We start from the raw sequence: 544 nt of genomic DNA, 5'->3' as shown, positions 1-544 counted from the left end.
AGGCTGTTTCATTTGTCATTTGTTTATAGTGTTCAATTATTCATGCTATTGAGTGTCTTTCCCTCAGAGGCTATTTTAATGGAGGTACAGCACTTCTACCTTTCTCTAGCCATGAAAATTGATCCACAAGTTAGGAGGATGAGTTAGCACTTGGAACCCGTGAGTACTTCTGCTTTTCAGCCATCACCCCCTCCCTTCTTCACTGCAGGGGGCTGGATCAAGAGAAAATGACAGAGAATTCAGTATTCTTGGCCATTCCTGCCTCTTCCAACTGCCCTACTTGTGCTTCAGCTACCAAGGCAGAGTCAGCTCAGCTACAACTGAAATGTTTTATCTGCCTTCCATTAGACTAGGGAGCATTTCTTAAATCAGGATGCTTAGCAAATATGTTAGCCAGTGTAGAAAGAAGATGTTTAATGCCTTGGAAGGAATCTGTCTACTTTCCATACTGTGGTTGCAAAGATAACATGTCATCCCTATGTGATCCTGTGTGATCTGAAGTCATATTTCTGATACAGAATCTAACAGAGTCTTGAAAAGAGAC

This window comes from Meleagris gallopavo, chromosome 13 (genome assembly GCF_000146605.3).
Source record: "Meleagris gallopavo isolate NT-WF06-2002-E0010 breed Aviagen turkey brand Nicholas breeding stock chromosome 13, Turkey_5.1, whole genome shotgun sequence".
Lineage (NCBI taxonomy): Eukaryota > Metazoa > Chordata > Aves > Galliformes > Phasianidae > Meleagris > Meleagris gallopavo.
Note: the sequence above shows the minus strand (reverse complement) of the source record.